The sequence below is a fragment of the Dendrobates tinctorius genome, unplaced genomic scaffold (assembly GCF_039654945.1).
Source record: "Dendrobates tinctorius isolate UK_male_01 unplaced genomic scaffold, ASM3965494v1 ptg000048l, whole genome shotgun sequence".
Classification (NCBI taxonomy): Eukaryota; Metazoa; Chordata; class Amphibia; order Anura; family Dendrobatidae; genus Dendrobates; species Dendrobates tinctorius.
In genome coordinates this window covers 6,530,309-6,551,295 of record NW_027361716.1, presented here as the reverse complement: position 1 = coordinate 6,551,295, position 20,987 = coordinate 6,530,309, and the positions used below count along the sequence as shown (strand labels likewise).

At 37.8% G+C, this 20,987-nt stretch overlaps 11 non-coding genes across 11 annotated transcripts; 1 reads left to right on the top strand and 10 right to left on the bottom strand.

The window, feature by feature from the left end:
- The first annotated feature begins 217 nt into the window (after window positions 1-217).
- On the top strand, window positions 218-299 carry TRNAS-UGA (transfer RNA serine (anticodon UGA)). Its single transcript has one exon. It is a non-coding gene; the product is annotated as a tRNA-Ser (tRNA).
- A 4,063-nt stretch (window positions 300-4,362) lies between these two features.
- Window positions 4,363-4,444, bottom strand: TRNAS-AGA (transfer RNA serine (anticodon AGA)). The gene has a single exon. It is a non-coding gene; the product is annotated as a tRNA-Ser (tRNA).
- Window positions 4,445-11,220: 6,776 nt separating this feature from the next.
- On the bottom strand, window positions 11,221-11,302 carry TRNAS-UGA (transfer RNA serine (anticodon UGA)). The gene has a single exon. It is a non-coding gene; the product is annotated as a tRNA-Ser (tRNA).
- Window positions 11,303-12,233: 931 nt separating this feature from the next.
- Window positions 12,234-12,305, bottom strand: TRNAQ-UUG (transfer RNA glutamine (anticodon UUG)). Its single transcript has one exon. It is a non-coding gene; the product is annotated as a tRNA-Gln (tRNA).
- Window positions 12,306-13,839: 1,534 nt separating this feature from the next.
- Window positions 13,840-13,911, bottom strand: TRNAQ-UUG (transfer RNA glutamine (anticodon UUG)). The gene has a single exon. It is a non-coding gene; the product is annotated as a tRNA-Gln (tRNA).
- A 651-nt stretch (window positions 13,912-14,562) lies between these two features.
- TRNAS-UGA (transfer RNA serine (anticodon UGA)) lies at window positions 14,563-14,644 on the bottom strand. Its single transcript has one exon. It is a non-coding gene; the product is annotated as a tRNA-Ser (tRNA).
- Window positions 14,645-15,575: 931 nt separating this feature from the next.
- TRNAQ-UUG (transfer RNA glutamine (anticodon UUG)) lies at window positions 15,576-15,647 on the bottom strand. The gene has a single exon. It is a non-coding gene; the product is annotated as a tRNA-Gln (tRNA).
- Window positions 15,648-17,164: 1,517 nt separating this feature from the next.
- On the bottom strand, window positions 17,165-17,236 carry TRNAE-UUC (transfer RNA glutamic acid (anticodon UUC)). Its single transcript has one exon. It is a non-coding gene; the product is annotated as a tRNA-Glu (tRNA).
- Window positions 17,237-17,887: 651 nt separating this feature from the next.
- On the bottom strand, window positions 17,888-17,969 carry TRNAS-UGA (transfer RNA serine (anticodon UGA)). Its single transcript has one exon. It is a non-coding gene; the product is annotated as a tRNA-Ser (tRNA).
- A 936-nt stretch (window positions 17,970-18,905) lies between these two features.
- TRNAQ-UUG (transfer RNA glutamine (anticodon UUG)) lies at window positions 18,906-18,977 on the bottom strand. The gene has a single exon. It is a non-coding gene; the product is annotated as a tRNA-Gln (tRNA).
- Window positions 18,978-20,644: 1,667 nt separating this feature from the next.
- Window positions 20,645-20,716, bottom strand: TRNAQ-UUG (transfer RNA glutamine (anticodon UUG)). The gene has a single exon. It is a non-coding gene; the product is annotated as a tRNA-Gln (tRNA).
- Window positions 20,717-20,987: the final 271 nt, after the last annotated feature.

Genomic DNA, 20,987 nt, shown 5'->3' with positions numbered 1-20,987 from the left:
ATTATGAAGAGGGAAAAGCTTTAAACTGTGAATGGTTCCCATTGATGATGACTTTAAATCAGATTTTTGCATTTTACTGAGACCTTGTATTTTCTTTTCATTTTCTGAGATGTCTTCCAGAGGGTTGATCACTGAGCGTGATCATGGTGCAATAACTTGGTGCAATAGTTTTCTAATAAGAAAACATGTGTGAAGCTCAAAACAGCTTGACATCCGAGTAGTCGTGGCCGAGTGGTAAAGGCGATCGACTTGAAGTTCATTGGGGTCTCCCCGCGCAGGTTCAATTCCTGCCGACTACGTCTATGTTTCAATAACTTTTTGACCTTTTATCTTTTTTGTTCAATTTGCATGTTTACTAGTCTATTCCCCATGACAGTGATCTGTGATGGAGCGAGTTTCTAGGACCAAACTGACTTTATCTTTGACTGTTCTTTAGATAATCTATTCTGGAGCAACATTACATGTGCGACTTGTCGCCAATCAAAAGAAACACCATGGGTGCCATCAGGTAAGAGGTTTTTCTCTTGATCTTGTCCAGCAGCCACAGACCGCTGTCCTGGCTAATGGACTGGGACATGCACTTTGATTTGCACAAACCTTAAATTATCTCTCAGATGAAGCCTTTTACCATGCAATGCTAATCTTTATCGACTACTGGATGAACAGTTTTCTAACAGAATAAGTTTTGCAATTTATTTTTTTCACACTTTTTCCAAGCAACAGATACAGCAATCTTTTTACTAGCCACTTTTCATCAACATTTCAAACTGCGCTAGCTGTGATATCGTGGAAATGTTGGTAAATTTGTGGAATGAAAGGTTATAAGATATCAATTTACCATTGTGTATGATTGCAGATTTGCACTGCAGCTTTGGAGCCTGTTTTCGCCATCGTTCACGATTTCATATGCTTTATTCAGCAAAACAAGCCGCAGCCATGATTGCATCATGGTTGGTTCCATGGTGTAATGGTTAGCACTCTGGACTTTGGATCCAGTTATCTGAGTTGAAAGCTCAGTAGAACCTGGGCACACATTTTGATTTTTCCATCTGCACTCAGATCGACGATGCCCAATGTTTATGATGAAACAAGCAATTTAAAATACACATAATAAAAGACAAAAAAAGAGTTCAAGGATTCATGGAATACCATGGTCAAAGCTGTCAATCAAGTAGGATTAGCAAAAATTAAAATTGTCTGTCACTCATTGTCTATGTCGTACGAAGCAATCTCATACTCTGTGACTTGAGTCAATATTCACATAACACTCTTTCCAAGTGGGTGAATCTGACAAGGATTTGAAGCCAAAATGGCTTCAGGAAGTGTTTTTGATTTTTCTCTAAGCCATCTTTTCTTGTGTTTTCCAGAATTTCCTAAAGTGCCTTATAAACATTTTTGGTGGTGTTTTTCTAAAAATTCTTTTCGGCGTCTTTTGAATGTGTTTTGTGGCTTTTTTTGTAGCACACAAAAGTCAATCAGGACCCTTTATAGGGTCTTTTGAACCTTACCCTTGACTTTTATTATAGGTATGGAGCTGTTCAAAGTGAAAAACATCTGAAGATTGATATGGTAATTTCAGTTAACCGCTGGACATTTTTGGAAACTTGAGATGGTTAATAGACGCTCCAAAGCCTGATCAAATGAACATCATGTCTTTTTTACTTGGAAATGATTATGTTCAGTCTTCTCAGCATTTTCGGATTATTTTTAAGGATGTTTTTGGAGCTGTCTGACTCCAAATCCACATTATGAAGAGGGAAAAGCTTTAAACTGTGAATGGTTCCCATTGATGATGACTTTAAATCAGATTTTTGCATTTTACTGAGACCTTGTATTTTCTTTTCATTTTCTGAGATGTCTTCCAGAGGGTTGATCACTGAGCTTGATCATGGTGCTATTAGAAAACATGTGTGAAACTCATAACAGCTTGACGTCCGAGTAGGCGTGGCCGAGTGGTTAAGGCGATGGACTAGAAATCTATTGGGGTCTCCCCGCTCTGGTTCAAATCCTGCAGACTACGTCTATGTTTCAAAAACTTTTTGACCTTTTATCTTTGTTGTTCAATTTGCATGTTTACTAGTCTATTCCCCATGACAGTGATCTGTGTTGGAGCGAGTTTCTAGGACCAAACTGACTTTATCTTTGACTGTTCTTTAGATAATCTATTCTGGAGCAACATTACATGTGCGACTTGCCGCTAATCAAAAGAAGCACCGTGGGTGCCATCAGGTAAGAGGTTTTTCTCTTGATCTTGTCCAGCAGCCACAGACCGCTGTCCTGGCTAATGGACTGGGACATGCACTTTGATTTGCACAAACCTTAAATTATCTCTCAGATGAAGCCTTTTACCATACAATGCTAATCTTTATCGACTACTGGATGAACAGTTTTCTAACAGTATAAGTTTTGCAATTTATTTTTTTCACACTTTTTCCAAGTAACAGATACAGCAATCTTTTTACTAGCCACTTTTCATCAACATTTCAAACTGCACTAGCTGTGATATCGTGTAAATGTTGGTAAATTTGTGGAATGAAAGGTTATAAGATATCAATTTACCATTGTGTATGATTGCAGATTTGCACTGCAGCTTTGGAGCCTGTTTTCGCCATCGTTCACGATTTCATATGCTTTATTCAGCAAAACAAGCCGCAGCCATGACTGTGTCATGGTTGGTTCCATTGTGTAATGGTTAGCACTCTGGACTTTGAATCCTGTTATCTGAATTTAAAACTCAGTGGAACCTGGGCACACATTTCAATTTTTCCATCTGCACTCAGATCGACGATGCCCAATGTTTATGATCAAACAAGCAATTTAAAATCCACATAATAAAAGACAAAAAATGAGTTCAAGGATTCATGGAATACCATCGTCAAAGCAGTAGGATTAGGATCAAGTAGGATTAGCAAAAATTAAAATTGTCTATGTCACTCATTGTCTATGTCATACCAAACAATCTCATACTCTGTGACTTGAGTCAATATTCACATAACATGAAAAAAGACTTGATGTTCATTTGATCAGGCTTTGGAGCGTCTATTAACCATCTGAAGATTCCAAAAATGTCCAGCGGTTAACTGAAATTACCATATCAATCTTCAGCTGTTTTTCACTTTGAACAGCTCCATACCTATAATACAAGTCAAGGGTAAGGTTCGAAAGACCCTATAAAGGGTCCTGATTGACTTTTGTGTGCTACAAAAAAAGCCACAAAACACATTCAAAAGACGCCGAAAAGAATTTTTAGAAAAACACCACCAAAAATTTTTATAAGGCACTTTAGGAAATTCTGGAAAACACAAGAAAAGATGGCTTAGAGAAAAATCAAAAACACTTCCTGAAGCCATTTTGGCTTCAAATCCTTGTCAGATTCACCCACTTGGAAAGAGTGTTATGTGAATATTGACTCAAGTCACAGAGTATGAGATTGCTTGGTATGACATAGACAATGAGTGACATAGACAATTTTAATTTTTGCTAATCCTACTTGATTGACTGCTTTGACCATGGTATTGCATGAATCCTTGAACTCTTTTTTGGTCTTTTATTATGTGGATTTTAAATTGCTTGTTTCATCATAAACATTGGGCATCGTCGATCTGAGTGCAGATGGAAAAATTGAAATGTGTGCCCAGGTTCCACTGAGTTTTGAATTCAGATAACAGGATTCAAAGTCCAGAGTGCTAACCATTACACCATGGAACCAACCATTACACAGTCATGTCTGCGGCTTGTTGTGCTGAATAAAGCATATGAAATCGTGAACGATGGCGAAAACAGGCTCCAAAGCTGCAGTGCAAATCTGCAATCATACACAATGGTAAATTGATATCTTATAGCCTTAAATTCCACAAATTTACCAACATTTCCACGATATCACAGCTAGGACAGTTTGAAATGTTGATGAAAAGTGGCTAGTAAAAAGATTGCTGTATCTGTTACTTGGAAAAAGTGTGAAAAAAATAAATTGCAAAACTTATACTGTTAGAAAACTGTTCATCCAGTAGTTGATAAAGATTAGCATTGCATGGTAAAAGGCTTCATCTGAGAGATAATTTAAGGTTTGTGCAAATCAAAGTGCATGTCCCAGTCCATTAGCCAGGACAGCGGTCTGTGGCTGCTGGACAAGATCAAGTGAAAAACCTCTTACCTGATGGCACCCACGGTGCTTCTTTTGATTAGTGGCAAGTCGCACATGTAATGTTGCTCCAGAATAGATTATCTAAAGAACAGTCAAAGATAAAGTCAGTTTGGTCCTAGAAACTCGCTCCATCACAGATCACTGTCATGGGGAATAGACTAGTAAAGATGCAAATTGAACAACAAAGATAAAAGGTCAAAAAGTTATTGAAACATAGACGTAGTCGTCAGGATTTGAACCTGCGCGGGGAGACCCCAATGGATTTCTAGTCCATCGCCTTAACCACTCGGCCACGACTACTCGGACGTCAAGCTGTTATGAGTTTCACACATGTTTTCTAATAGCACCATGATCAAGCTCAGTGATCAACCCTCTGGAAGACATCTCAGAAAATGAAAAGAAAATACAAGGTCTCAGTAAAATGCAAAAATCTGATTTAAAGTCATTATCAATGGGAACCATTCACAGTTTAAAGCTTTTCCCTCTTCATAATGTGGATTTGGAGTCAGTCAGCTCCAAAAACATCTTTAAAAATAATCCAAAAATGCTGAGAAGACTGAACATAATCATTTCCAAGTAAAAAAGACTTGATGTTCATTTGATCAGGCTTTGGAGCGTCTATTAACCATCTCAAGTTTCCAAAAATGTCCAGCGGTTAACTGAAATTACCATATCAATCTTCAGCTGTTTTTCACTTTGAACAGCTCCATACCTATAATACAAGTCAACGGTAAGGTTCGAAAGACCCTATAAAGGGTCCTGATTGACTTTTGTGTGCTACAAAAAAAGCCACAAAACACATTCAAAAGACGCCGAAAAGAATTTTTAGAAAAACACCACCAAAAATGTTTATAAGGCACTTTAGGAAATTCTGGAAAACACAAGAAAAGATGGCTTAGAGAAAAATCAAAAACACTTACTGAAGCCATTTTGGCTTCAAATCCTTGTCAGATTCACCCACTTGGAAAGAGTGTTATGTGAATATTGACTAAAGTCACAGAGTATGAGATTGCTTGGTATGACATAGACAATGAGTGACATAGACAATTTTAATTTTTGCTAATCCTACTTGATTGACAGCTTTGACCATGGTATTCCATGAATCCTTGAACTCTTTTTTTGTCTTTTATTATGTGCATTTTAAATTGCTTGTTTCATCATAAACATTGGGCATCGTCGATCTGAGTGCAGATGGAAAAATCGAAATGTGTGCGCAGGTTCCACTGTGATTTGAATTCAGATAACAGGATTCAAAGACCAGAGTGCTAACCATTACACCATGGAACCAACTATTACACAGTCATGTCTGTGGCTTGTTGTGCTGAATAAAGCATATGAAATCGTGAACGATGGCGAAAACAGGCTCCAAAGCTGCAGTGCAAATCTGCAATCATACACAATGGTAAATTGATATCTTATAACCTTTCATTCCACAAATTTACCAACATTTCCACGATATCACAGCTAGGACAGTTTGAAATGTTGATGAAAAGTGGCTAGTAAAAAGATTGCTGTATCTGTTACTTGGAAAAAGTGTGAAAAAAATAAATTGCAAAACTTATACTGTTAGAAAACTGTTCATCCAGTAGTTGATAAAGATTAGCATTGCATGGTAAAAGGCTTCATCTGAGAGATAATTTAAGGTTTGTGCAAATCAAAGTGCATGTCCCAGTCCATTAGCCAGGACAGCGGTCTGTGGCTGCTGGACAAGATCAAGAGAAAAACCTCTTACCTGATGGCACCCACGGTGCTTCTTTTGATTAGCGGCAAGTCGCACATGTAATGTTGCTCCAGAATAGATTATCTAAAGAACAGTCAAAGATAAAGTCAGTTTGGTCCTAGAAACTCGCTCCATCACAGATCACTGTCATGGGGAATAGACTAGTAAACATGCAAATTGAACAACAAAGATAAAAGGTCAAAAACTTTTTGAAACATAGACGTAGTCAGCAGGATTTGAACCTGCGCGGGGAGACCCCAATGGATTTCTAGTCCATCTCCTCAACCACTCGGCCACGACTACTCGGACGTCAAGCTGTTATGAGTTTCAAACATGTTTTCTAATAGCACCATGATCAAGCTCAGTGATCAACCCTCTGGAAGACATCTCAGAAAATGAAAAGAAAATACAAGGTCTCAGTAAAATGCAAAAATCTGATTTAACGTCATCATCAATGGGAACCATTCACAGTTTAAAGCTTTTCCCTCTTCATAATGTGGATTTGGAGTCAGTCAGCTCCAAAAACATCTTTAAAAATAATCCAAAAATGCTGAGAAGACTGAACATAATCATTTCCAAGTAAAAAAGACTTGATGTTCATTTGATCAGGCTTTGGAGCGTCTATTAACCATCTCAAGTTTCCAAAAATGTCCAGCGGTTAACTGAAATTACCATATCAATCTTCAGCTGTTTTTCACTTTGAACAGCTCCATACCTATAATACAAGTCAACGGTAAGGTTCGAAAGACCCTATAAAGGGTCCTGATTGACTTTTGTGTGCTACAAAAAAAGCCACAAAACACATTCAAAAGACGCCGAAAAGAATTTTTAGAAAAACACCACCAAAAATGTTTATAAGGCACTTTAGGAAATTCTGGAAAACACAAGAAAAGATGGCTTAGAGAAAAATCAAAAACACTTACTGAAGCCATTTTGGCTTCAAATTCTTGTCAGATTCACCCACTTGGAAAGAGTGTTATGTGAATATTGACTAAAGTCACAGAGTATGAGATTGCTTGGTATGACATAGACAATGAGTGACATAGACAATTTTAATTTTTGCTAATCCTACTTGATTGACAGCTTTGACCATGGTATTCCATGAATCCTTGAACTCTTTTTTTGTCTTTTATTATGTGCATTTTAAATTGCTTGTTTCATCATAAACATTGGGCATCGTCGATCTGAGTGCAGATGGAAAAATTGAAATGTGTGCCCAGGTTCCAATGAGATTTGAATTCAGATAACAAGATTCAAAGTCCAGAGTGCTAACCATTACACCATGGAACCATCCATTACACAGTCATTGCTGCGGCTTGTTGTGCTGAATAAAGCATATGAAATCGTGAACGATGGCGAAAACAGGCTCCAAAGCTGCAGTGCAAATCTGCAATCATACACAATGGTAAATTGATATCTTATAACCTTTCATTCCACAAATTTACCAACATTTCCACGATATCACAGCTAGGACAGTTTGAAATGTTGATGAAAAGTGGCTAGTAAAAAGATTGCTGTATCTGTTACTTGGAAAAAGTGTGAAAAAAAATAAATTGCAAAACTTATACTGTTAGAAAACTGTTCATCCAGTAGTTGATAAAGATTAGCATTGCATGGTAAAAGGCTTCATCTGAGAGATAATTTAAGGTTTGTGCAAATCAAAGTGCATGTCCCAGTCCATTAGCCAGGACAGCGGTCTGTGGCTGCTGGACAAGATCAAGAGAAAAACCTCTTACCTGATGGCACCCACGGTGCTTCTTTTGATTAGTGGCAAGTCGCACATGTAATGTTGCTCCAGAATAGATTATCTAAAGAACAGTCAAAGATAAAGTCAGTTTGGTCCTAGAAACTCGCTCCATCACAGATCACTGTCATGGGGAATAGACTAGTAAACATGCAAATTGAACAACAAAGATAAAACGTCAAAAACTTTTTGAAACATAGACGTAGTCAGCAGGATTTGACCCTGCGCGGGGAGACCCCAATGAATTACTAGTCCATCGCCTTAACCACTCGGCCACGACTACTCGGACGTCAAGCTGTTATGAGTTTCACACATGTTTTCTAATAGCACCATGATCAAGCTCAGTGATCAACCCTCTGGAAGACATCTCAGAAAATGAAAAGAAAATACAAGGTCTCAGTAAAATGCAAAAATCTGATTTAACGTCATCATCAATGGGAACCATTCACAGTTGAAAGCTTTTCCCTCTTCATAATGTGGATTTGGAGTCAGTCAGCTCCAAAAACATATTTAAAAATAATCCAAAAATGCTGAGAAGACTGAACATAATCATTTCCAAGTAAAAAAGACTTGATGTTCATTTGATCAGGCTTTGGAGCGTCTATTAACCATCTCAAGTTTCCAAAAATGTCCAGCAGTTAACTGAAATTACCATATCAATCTTCAGCTGTTTTTCACTTTGAACAGCTCCATACCTATAATACAAGTCAACGGTAAGGTTCGAAAGACCCTATAAAGGGTCCTGATTGACTTTTGTGTGCTACAAAAAAAGCCACAAAACACATTCAAAAGACGCCGAAAAGAATTTTTAGAAAAACACCATCAAAAATGTTTATAAGGCACTTTAGGAAATTCTGGAAAACACAAGAAAAGATGGCTTAGAGAAAAATCAAAAACACTTCCTGACGCCATTTTGGCTTCCAATCCTTGTCAGATTCACCCACTTGGAAAGAGTGTTATGTGAATATTGACTCAAGTCACAGAGTATGAGATTGCTTGGTATGACATAGACAATTTTAATTTTTGCTAATCCTACTTGATTGACAGCTTTGACCATGGTATTCCATGAATCCTTGAACTCTTTTTTTTTCTTTTATTATGTGGATTTTAAATTGCTTGTTTCATCATAAACATTGGGCATCGTCGATCTGAGTGCAGATGGAAAAATTGAAATGTGTGCCCAGGTTCCAATGAGATTTGAATTCAGATAACAAGATTCAAAGTCCAGAGTGCTAACCATTACACCATGGAACCATCCATTACACAGTCATTGCTGCGGCTTGTTGTGCTGAATAAAGCATATGAAATCGTGAACGATGGCGAAAACAGGCTCCAAAGCTGCAGTGCAAATCTGCAATCATACACAATGGTAAATTGATATCTTATAACCTTTCATTCCACAAATTTACCAACATTTCCACGATATCACAGCTAGGACAGTTTGAAATGTTGATGAAAAGTGGCTAGTAAAAAGATTGCTGTATCTGTTACTTGGAAAAAGTGTGAAAAAAATAAATTGCAAAACTTATACTGTTAGAAAACTGTTCATCCAGTAGTTGATAGAGATTAGCATTGCATGGTAAAAGGCTTCATCTGAGAGATAATTTAAGGTTTGTGCAAATCAAAGTGCATGTCCCAGTCCATTAGCCAGGACAGCGGTCTGTGGCTGCTGGACAAGATCAAGAGAAAAACCTCTTACCTGATGGCACCCACAGTGCTTCTTTTGATTAGTGGCAAGTCGCACATGTAATGTTGCTCCAGAATAGATTATCTAAAGAACAGTCAAAGATAAAGTCAGTTTGGTCCTAGAAACTCGCTCCATCACAGATCACTGTCATGGGGAATAGACTAGTAAACATGCAAATTGAACAACAAAGATAAAACGTCAAAAACTTTTTGAAACATAGACGTAGTCAGCAGGATTTGACCCTGCGCGGGGAGACCCCAATGAATTACTAGTCCATCGCCTTAACCACTCGGCCACGACTACTCGGACGTCAAGCTGTTATGAGTTTCACACATGTTTTCTAATAGCACCATGATCAAGCTCAGTGATCAACCCTCTGGAAGACATCTCAGAAAATGAAAAGAAAATACAAGGTCTCAGTAAAATGCAAAAATCTGATTTAAAGTCATCATCAATGGGAACCATTCACAGTTTAAAGCTTTTCCCTCTTCATAATGTGGATTTGGAGTCAGTCAGCTCCAAAAACATCTTTAAAAATAATCCAAAAATGCTGAGAAGACTGAACATAATCATTTCCAAGTAAAAAAGACTTGATGTTCATTTGATCAGGCTTTGGAGCGTCTATTAACCTTCTCAAGTTTCCAAAAATGTCCAGCGGTTAACTGAAATTACCATATCAATCTACAGCTGTTTTTCACTTTGAACAGCTCCATACCTATAATACAAGTCAACGGTAAGGTTCGAAAGACCCTATAAAGGGTCCTGATTGACTTTTGTGTGCTACAAAAAAAGCCACAAAACACATTCAAAAGACGCCGAAAAGAATTTTTAGAAAAACATCACCAAAAATGTTTGTAAGGCACTTTAGGAAATTCTGGAAAACACAAGAAAAGATGGCTTAGAGAAAAATCAAAAACACTTCCTGAAGCCATTTTGGCTTCAAATCCTTGTCAGATTCACCCACTTGGAAAGAATGGTATGTGAATATTGACTCAAGTCACAGAGTATGAGATTGCGTGGTATGACATAGACAATTTTAATTTTTGCTATTCCTACTTGATTGACAGCTTTGACCATGGTATTCCATGAATCCTTGAACTCTTTTTTTGTCTTTTATTATGTGGATTTTAAATTGCTTGTTTCATCATAAACATTGGGCATCGTCGATCTGAGTGCAGATGGAAAAATCGAAATGTGTGCCCAGGTTCCACTGAGATTTGAATTCAGATAACAGGATTCAAAGTCCAGAGTGCTAACCATTACACCATGGAACCAACCATTTCACAGTCATGGCTGCGGCTTGTTGTGCTGAATAAAGCATATGAAATCGTGAATGATGGCGAAAACAGGCTCCAAAGCTGCAGTGCAAATCTGCAATCATACACAATGGTAAATTGATATCTTATAACCTTTCATTCCTCAAATTTACCAACATTTCCACGATATCACAGCTAGCGCAGTTTGAAATGTTGATGAAAAGTGGCTAGTGAAAAGATTGCTGTATCTGTTACTTGGAAAAAGTGTGAAAAAAATAAATTGCAAAACTTATACTGTTAGAAAACTGTTCATCCAGTAGTCGATAAAGATTAGCATTGCATGGTAAAAGGCTTCATCTGAGAGATAATTTAAGGTTTGTGCAAATCAAAGTGCATGTCCCAGTCCATTAGCCAGGACAGCGGTCTGTGGCTGCTGGACAAGATCAAGAGAAAATCCTCTTACCTGATGGCACCCACGGTGCTTCTTTTGATTAGCGGCAAGTAGCACATGTAATGTTGCTACAGAATAGATTATCTAAAGAACAGTCAAAGATAAAGTCAGTTTGGTCCTGGAAACTCGCTCCATCACAGATCACTGTCACGGGGAATAGACTAGTAAACATGCAAATTGAACAAAGATAAAAGGTCAAAAAGATATTGAAACATAGACGTAATCGGCAGGATTTGAACCTGCGCGGGGAGACCCCAATGGATTTCAAGTCCATAGCCTTAACCACTCGGCCACGACTACTCGGACGTCAAGCTGTTATGAGTTTCACACACGTTTTCTAATAGCACCATGATCAAGCTCAGTGATCAACCCTCTGGAAGACATCTCAGAAAATGAAAAGAAAATACAAGGTCTCAGTAAAATGCAAAAATCTGATTTAAAGTCATCATCAATGGGAACCATTCACAGTTTAAAGCTTTTCCCTCTTCATAATGTGGATTTGGAGTCAGTCAGCTCCAAAAACATCCTTAAAAATAATCCGAAAATGCTGAGAAGACTGAAAATAATCATTTCCAAGTAAAAAAGACTTGGTGTTCATTTGATCAGTCTTTGGAGCGTCTATTAACCATGTCAAGTTTCCAAAAATGTCCAGCGGTTAACTGAAATTACCATATCAATCTTCAGATGTTTTTCACTTTGAACAGCTCCATACCTATACTACAAGTCAACGGTAAGGTTCGAAAGACCCTATAAAGGGTCCTGATTGACTTTTGTGTGCTACAAAAAAAGCCACAAAACACATTCAAAAGACGCCGAAAAGAATTTTTAGAAAAACACCACCAAAAATGTTTATAAGGCACTTTAGGAAATTCTGGAAAACACAAGAAAAGATGGCTTAGAGAAAAATCAAAAACACTTCCTGAAGCCATTTTGGCTTCAAATCCTTGTCAGATTCACCCACTTGGAAAGAGTGTTATGTGAATATTGACTCAAGTCACAGAGTATGAGATTGCTTGGTATGACACAGACAATGAGTGACATAGACAATGAGTGATAAAGACAATTTTAATTTTTGCTAATCCTACTTGATTGACAGCTTTGACCATGGTATTCCATGAATCCTTGAACTCTTTTTTTGTCTTTTATTATGTGGATTTTAAATTGCTTGTTTCATCATAAACATTGGGCATCGTCGATCTGAGTGCAGATGGAAAAATCAAAATGAGTGCCCAGGTTCCACTGAGATTTGAACTCAGATCACTGGATTCAAAGTCCAGAGTGCTAACCATTACACCATGGAACCAACCATGACACAGTCATGGCTGCGGCTTGTTGTGCTGAATAAAGCATAAGAAATCGTGAACGATGGCGAAAACAGGCTCCAAAGCTGCAGTGCAAATCTGCAATCATACACAATGGTAAATTGATATTTTATAACCTTTCATTCCACAAATTTACCAACATTTCCACGATATCACAGCTAGGACAGTTTGAAATGTTGATGAAAAGTGGCTAGTAAAAAGATTGATGTATCTGTTACTTGGAAAAAGTGTGAAAAAAATAAATTGCAAAACGTATACTGTTAGAAAACTGTTCATCCAGTAGTCGATAAAGATTAGCATTGCATGGTAAAAGGCTTCAACTGAGAGATAATTTAAGGTTTGTGCAAATCAAAGTGCATGTCCCAGTCCATTAGCCAGGACAGAGGTCTGTGGCTGCTGGACAAGATCAAGAGAAAAACCTCTTACCTGATGGCACCCACGGTGCTTCTTTTGATTAGCGGCAAGTCGCACATGTAATGTTGCTCCAGAATAGATTATCTAAAGAACAGTCAAAGATAAAGTCAGTTTGGTCCAAGAAACTCGCTCCATCACAGATCACTGTCATGGGGAATAGACTAGTAAACATGCAAATTGAACAACAGAGATAAAAGGTCAAAAAGTTATTGAAACATAGACGTAGTCGGCAGGATTTGCACCTGCGCGGGGAGACCCCAATGAATTTCTTGCTTATCGCCTTAACCACTCGGACACGACTACTCGGACTTCAAGCTGTTATGAGTTTCACACACGTTTTCTAATAGCACCATGATCAAGCTCAGTGATCAACCCTCTGGAAGACATCTCAGAAAATGAAAAGAAAATACAAGGTCTCAGTAAAATGCAAAAATCTGATTTAAAGTCATCATCAATGGGAACCATTCACAGTTTAAAGCTTTTCCCTCTTCATAATGTGGATTTCGAGTCAGTCAGCTCTGAAATTAGAACTGAAATTACCATATCAATCTTCAGCTGTTTTTCACTTTGAACAGCTCCATACCTATACTACAAGTCAACGGTAAGGTTCGAAAGACCCTATAAAGGGTCCTGAATGACTTTTGTGTGCTACAAAAAAAGCCACAAAACACATTCAAAAGACGCCGAAAAGAATTTTTAGAAAAACACCACCAAAAATGTTTATAAGGCACTTTAGGAAATTCTGGAAAACACAAGAAAAGATGTCTTAGAGAAAAATCAAAAACACTTCCTGAAGGCATTTTGGCTTCAAATCCTTGTCAGATTCACCCACTTGGAAAGAGTGTTATGTGAATATTGACTCAAGTCACAGAGTATGAGATTGCTTGGTATGACATAGACAATGAGTGACATAGAAAATGAGTGATATAGACAATTTTAATTTTTGCTAATCCTACTTGATTGACAGCTTTGACCTTGGTATTCCATGAATCCTTGAACTTTTTTTTGTCTTTTATTATGTGGATTTTAAATTGCTTGTTTCATCTTAAACATTGGGCATCGTCGATCTGAGTGCAGATGGAAAAATCGAAATGTGTGCCCAGGTTCCACAGAGATTTGAACTCAGATCACTGGATTCAAAGTCCAGCGTGCTTACCATTACACCATGGAACCAACCATGCCTCAGACATGGCTGCGGCTTGTTGTGCTGAATAAAGCATATGAAATCGTGAACGATGGCGAAAACAGGCTCCAAAGCTGAAGTGCAAATCTGCATTCATAGACAATGGTAAATTGATATCTTATAACCTTTCATTCCACAAATTTACCAACATTTCCACGATATCACAGCTAGCGCAGTTTGAAATGTTGATGAAAAGTGGCTAGTGAAAAGATTGCTGTATCTGTTACTTGGAAAAAGTGTGAAAAAAATAAATTGCAAAACTTATACTGTTAGAAAACTGTTCATCCAGTAGTCGATAAAGATTAGCATTGCATGGTAAAAGGCTTCATCTGAGAGATAATTTAAGGTTTGTGCAAATCAAAGTGCATGTCCCAGTCCATTAGCCAGGACAGCGGTCTGTGGCTGCTGGACAAGATCAAGAGAAAATCCTCTTACCTGATGGCACCCACTGTGCTTCTTTTGATTAGCGGCAAGTAGCACATGTAATGTTGCTACAGAATAGATTATCTAAAGAACAGTCAAAGATAAAGTCAGTTTGGTCCTGGAAATTCGCTCCATCACAGATCACTGTCATGGGGAATAGACTAGTAAACATGCAAATTGAACAAAGATCAAAGGTCAAAAAGATATTGAAACATAGACGTAATCGGCAGGATTTGAACCTGCGCGGGGAGACCCCAATGGATTTCAAGTCCATCGCCTTAACCACTCGTCCACGACTACTCGGACGACAAGCTGTTATGAGTTTCACACACGTTTTCTAATAGCACCATGATCAAGCTCAGTGATCAACCCTCTGGAAGACATCTCAGAAAATGAAAAGAAAATACAAGGTCTCAGTAAAATGCAAAAATCTGATTTAAAGTCATCATCAATGGGAACCATTCACAGTTTAAAGCTTTTCCCTCTTCATAATATGGATTTGGAGTCAGTCAGCTCCAAAAACATCCTTAAAAATAATCCGAAAATGCTGAGAAGACTGAAAATAATCATTTCCAAGTAAAAAAGACTTGGTGTTCATTTGATCAGTCTTTGGAGCATCTATTAACCATGTCAAGTTTCCAAAAATGTCCAGCGGTTAACTGAAATTACCATATCAATCTTCAGATGTTTTTCACTTTGAACAGCTCCATACCTATACTACAAGTCAACGGTAAGGTTCGAAAGACCCTATAAAGGGTCCTGATTGACTTTTGTGTGCTACAAAAAAAGCCACAAAACACATTCAAAAGACGCCGAAAAGAATTTTTAGAAAAACACCACCAAAAATGTTTATAAGGCACTTTAGGAAATTCTGGAAAACACAAGAAAAGATGGCTTAGAGAAAAATCAAAAACACTTCCTGAAGCCATTTTGGCTTCAAATCCTTGTCAGATTCACCCACTTGGAAAGAGTGTTATGTGAATATTGACTCAAGTCACAGAGTATGAGATTGCTTGGTATGACATAGACAATGAGTGACATAGACAATGAGTGATAAAGACAATTTTAATTTTTGCTAATCCTACTTGATTGACAGCTTTGACGATAGTATTCCATGAATCCTTGAACTCTTTTTTTGTCTTTTATTATGTGGATTTTAAATTGCTTGTTTCATCATAAACATTGGGCATCGTCGATCTGAGTGCAGATGGAAAAATCAAAATGAGTGCCCAGGTTCCACTGAGATTTGAACTCAGATCACTGGATTCAAAGTCCAGAGTGCTAACCATTACACCATGGAACCAACCATGACACAGTCATGGCTGCGGCTTGTTGTGCTGAATAAAGCATATGAAATCGTGAACGATGGCGAAAACAGGCTCCAAAGCTGCAGTGCAAATCTGCAATCATACACAATGGTAAATTGATATTTTATAACCTTTCATTCCACAAATTTACCAACATTTCCACGATATCACAGCTAGGACAGTTAGAAATGTTGATGAAAAGTGGCTAGTAAAAAGATTGCTGTATCTGTTACTTGGAAAAAGTGTGAAAAAAATAAATTGCAAAACGTATACTGTTAGAAAACTGTTCATCCAGTAGTCGATAAAGATTAGCATTGCATGGTAAAAGGCTTCATCTGAGAGATAATTTAAGGTTTGTGCAAATCAAAGTGCATGTCCCAGTCCATTAGCCAGGACAGAGGTCTGTGGCTGCTGGACAAGATCAAGAGAAAAACCTCTTACCTGATGGCACCCACGGTGCTTCTTTTGATTAGCGGCAAGTCGCACATGTAATGTTGCTCCAGAATAGATTATCTAAAGAACAGTCAAAGATAAAGTCAGTTTGGTCCAAGAAACTCGCTCCATCACAGATCACAGTCATGGGGAATAGACTAGTAAACATGCAAATTGAACAACAGAGATAAAAGGTCAAAAAGTTATTGAAACATAGACGTAGTCGGCAGGATTTGCACCTGCGCGGGGAGACCCCAATGGATTTCTTGCTTATCGCCTTAACCACTCGGACACGACTACTCGGACTTCAAGCTGGTATGGGTTTCACACACGTTTTCTAATAGCACCATGATCAAGCTCAGTGATCAACCCTCTGGAAGACATCTCAGAAAATGAAAAGAAAATACAAGGTCTCAGTAAAATGCAAAAATCTGATTTAAAGTAATCATCAATGGGAACCATTCACAGTTTAAAGCTTTTCCCTCTTCATAATGTGGATTTGGAGTCAGTCAGCTCTGAAATTAGAACTGAAATTACCATATCAATCTTCAGCTGTTTTTCACTTTGAACAGCTCCATACCTATACTACAAGTCAATGGTAAGGTTCGAAAGACCCTATAAAGGGTCCTGATTGACTTTTGTGTGCTACAAAAAAAGCCACAAAACACATTCAAAAGATGCCGAAAAGAATTTTTAGAAAAACACCACCAAAAATGTTTATAAGGCACTTTAGGAAATTCTGAAAAACACAAGAAAAGATGGCTTAGAGAAACATCAAAAACACTTGCTGAAGCCATTTTGGCTTCAAATCCTTGTCAGATTCACCCACTTGGAAAGAGTGTTATGTGAATATTGACTCAAGTCACAGAGTATGAGATTGCTTGGTATGACATAGACAATGAGTGACATAGAAAATGAGTGATATAGACAATTTTAATTTTTGCTAATCCTACTTGATTGACAGCTTTGAATCCTTGAACTTTTTTTTGTCTTTATTATGTGGATTTTAAATTGCTTGTTTCATCTTAAACATTGGGCATCGTCGATCTGAGTGCAGATGGAAAAATCGAAATGTGTGCCCAGGTTCCACTGAGATTTGAACTCAGATTACTGGTTTGAAAGTCCAGCGTGCTTACCATTACACCATGGAACCAACCATGCCTCAGACATGGCTGCGGCTTGTTGTGCTGAATAAAGCATATGAAATCGTGAACGATGGCGAAAACAGGCTCCAAAGCTGCAGTGCAAATCTGCATTCATACACAATGGTAAATTGATATCTTATAACCTTTCATTCCACAAATTTACCAACATTTCCACGATATCACAGCTAGCGCAGTTTGAAATGTTGATGAAAAGTGGCTAGTGAAAAGATTGCTGTATCTGTTACTTGGAAAAAGTGTGAAAAAAATAAATTGCAAAACTTATACTGTTAGAAAACTGTTCATCCAGTAGTCGATAAAGATTAGCATTGCATGGTAAAAGGCTTCATCTGAGAGATAATTTAAGGTTTGTGCAAATCAAAGTGCATGTCCCAGTCCATTAGCCAGGACAGCGGTCTGTGGCTGCTGGACAAGATCAAGAGTAAATCCTCTTACCTGATGGCACCCACGGTGCTTCTTTTGATTAGCGGCAAGTAGCACATGTAATGTTGCTACAGAATAGATTATCTAAAGAACAGTCAAAGATAAAGTCAGTTTGGTCCTGGAAACTCGCTCCATCACAGATCACTGTCATGGGGAATAGACTAGTAAACATGCAAATTGAACAAAGATAAAAGGACAAAAAGATATTGAAACATAGACGTAATCGGCAGGATTTGAACCTGCGCGGGGAGACCCCAATGGATTTCAAGTCCATAGCCTTAACCACTCGGCCACGACTACTCGGACGTCAAGCTGTTATGAGTTTCACACACGTTTTCTAATAGCACCATGATCAAGCTCAGTGATCAACCCTCTGGAAGACATCTCAGAAAATGAAAAGAAAATACAAGGTCTCAGTAAAATGCAAAAATCTGATTTAAAGTCATCATCAATGGGAACCATTCACAGTTTAAAGCTTTTCCCTCTTCATAATGTGGATTTGGAGTCAGTCAGCTCCAAAAACATCCTTAAAAATAATCCGAAAATGCTGAGAAGACTGAAAATAATCATTTCCAAGTAAAAAAGACTTGGTGTTCATTTGATCAGTCTTTGGAGCGTCTATTAACCATGTCAAGTTTCCAAAAATGTCCAGCGGTTAACTGAAATTACCATATCAATCTTCAGATGTTTTTCACTTTGAACAGCTCCATACCTATACTACAAGTCAACGGTAAGGTTCGAAAGACCCTATAAAGGGTCCTGATTGACTTTTGTGTGCTACAAAAAAAGCCACAAAACACATTCAAAAGACGCCGAAAAGAATTTTTAGAAAAACACCACCAAAAATGTTTATAAGGCACTTTAGGAAATTCTGGAAAACACAAGAAAAGATGGCTTAGAGAAAAATCAAAAACACTTCCTGAAGCCATTTTGGCTTCAAATCCTTGTCAGATTCACCCACTTGGAAAGAGTGTTATGTGAATATTGACTCAAGTCACAGAGTATGAGATTGCTTGGTATGACATAGACAATGAGTGACATAGACAATGAGTGATAAAGACAATTTTAATTTTTGCTAATCCTACTTGATTGACAGCTTTGACCATGGTATTCCATGAATCCTTGAACTCTTTTTTCGTCTTTTATTATGTGGATTTTAAATTGCTTGTTTCATCATAAACATTGGGCATCGTCGATCTGAGTGCAGATGGAAAAATCAAAATGAGTCCTGAGCCCAGGTTCCACTGAGATTTGAACTCAGATCACTGGATTCAAAGTCCAGAGTGCTAACCATTACACCATGGAACCAACCATGACACAGTCATGGCTGCGGCTTGTTGTGCTGAATAAAGCATATGAAATCGTGAACGATGGCGAAAACAGGCTCCAAAGCTGCAGTGCAAATCTGCAATCATACACAATGGTAAATTGATATTTTATAACCTTTCATTCCACAAATTTACCAACATTTCCACGATATCACAGCTAGGACAGTTTGAAATGTTGATGAAAAGTGGCTAGTAAAAAGATTGCTGTATCTGTTACTTGGAAAAAGTGTGAAAAAAATAAATTGCAAAACGTATACTGTTAGAAAACTGTTCATCCAGTAGTCGATAAAGATTAGCATTGCATGGTAAAAGGCTTCATCTGAGAGATAATTTAAGGTTTGTGCAAATCAAAGTGCATGTCCCAGTCCATTAGCCAGGACAGAGGTCTGTGGCTGCTGGACAAGATCAAGAGAAAAACCTCTTACCTGATGGCACCCACGGTGCTTCTTTTGATTAGCGGCAAGTCGCACATATAATGTTGCTCCAGAATAGATTATCTAAAGAACAGTCAAAGATAAAGTCAGTTTGGTCCAAGAAACTCGCTCCATCACAGATCACTGTCATGGGGAATAGACTAGTAAACATGCAAATTGAACAACAGAGATAAAAGGTCAAAAAGTTATTGAAACATAGACGTAGTCGGCAGGATTTGCACCTGCGCGGGGAGACCCCAATGAATTTCTTGCTTATCGCCTTAACCACTCGGACACGACTACTCGGACTTCAAGCTGTTATGAGTTTCACACACGTTTTCTAATAGCACCATGATCAAGCTCAGTGATCAACCCTCTGGAAGACATCTCAGAAAATGAAAAGAAAATACAAGGTCTCAGTAAAATGCAAAAATCTGATTTAAAGTCATCATCAATGGGAACCATTCACAGTTTAAAGCTTTTCCCTCTTCATAATATGGATTTGGAGTCAGTCAGCTCCAAAAACATCCTTAAAAATAATCCGAAAATGCTGAGAAGACTGAAAATAATCATTTCCAAGTAAAAAAGACTTGGTGTTCATTTGATCAGTCTTTGGAGCGTCTATTAACCATGTCAAGTTTCCAAAAATGTCCAGCGGTTAACTGAAATTACCATATCAATCTTCAGATGTTTTTCACTTTGAACAGCTCCATACCTATACTACAAGTCAACGGTAAGGTTCGAAAGACCCTATAAAGGGTCCTGATTGACTTTTGTGTGCTACAAAAAAAGCCACAAAACACATTCAAAAGACGCCGAAAAGAATTTTTAGAAAAACACCACCAAAAATGTTTATAAGGCACTTTAGGAAATTCTGGAAAACACAAGAAAAGATGGCTTAGAGAAAAATCAAAAACACTTCCTGAAGCCATTTTGGCTTCAAATCCTTGTCAGATTCACCCACTTGGAAAGAGTGTTATGTGAATATTGACTCAAGTCACAGAGTATGAGATTGCTTGGTATGACATAGACAATGAGTGACATAGACAATGAGTGATAAAGACAATTTTAATTTTTGCTAATCCTACTTGATTGACAGCTTTGACGATAGTATTCCATGAATCCTTGAACTCTTTTTTTGTCTTTTATTATGTGGATTTTAAATTGCTTGTTTCATCATAAACATTGGGCATCGTCGATCTGAGTGCAGATGGAAAAATCAAAATGAGTGCCCAGGTTCCACTGAGATTTGAACTCAGATCACTGGATTCAAAGTCCAGAGTGCTAACCATTACACCATGGAACCAACCATGACACAGTCATGGCTGCGGCTTGTTGTGCTGAATAAAGCATATGAAATCGTGAACGATGGCGAAAACAGGCTCCAAAGCTGCAGTGCAAATCTGCAATCATACACAATGGTAAATTGATATTTTATATCCTTTCATTCCACAAATTTACCAACATTTCCACGATATCACAGCTAGGACAGTTAGAAATGTTGATGAAAAGTGGCTAGTAAAAAGATTGCTGTATCTGTTACTTGGAAAAAGTGTGAAAAAAATAAATTGCAAAAC